This window comes from Lupinus angustifolius, chromosome LG16 (genome assembly GCF_001865875.1).
Source record: "Lupinus angustifolius cultivar Tanjil chromosome LG16, LupAngTanjil_v1.0, whole genome shotgun sequence".
In the NCBI taxonomy this organism is placed as follows: domain Eukaryota; kingdom Viridiplantae; phylum Streptophyta; class Magnoliopsida; order Fabales; family Fabaceae; genus Lupinus; species Lupinus angustifolius.
In genome coordinates, this window is record NC_032024.1 from 16,348,516 (window position 1) to 16,348,846 (window position 331).

Consider the following 331-nt stretch of genomic DNA (forward strand, 5'->3'; position numbering starts at 1 on the left):
TAACGCATAACACGTTTGACTGCCTTCCAATGATGCATTCCAGGATTACTCAATATCTGCCCAAAACTCCCACAACAAATGCTATGTCTGGATGTGTGCAAAATTGAGCATACATTAGACTTCCTACTGCAGATGCATAAGGAGTCTTTTGCATCTCGTATCTTTCAAGGTCATTGTTGGGGCACTGTTCGAGACTAAACTTGTCTCCCTTAGCTATAGGGGTATCCCCTGGTTTACTGTCTTTTATGCCAAATCTATTCAGGACTTTATCTATATAGCTTTCTTATGATAACCTTAGGATACCTTGAGAGCGATATCTCAGTATCCGAAT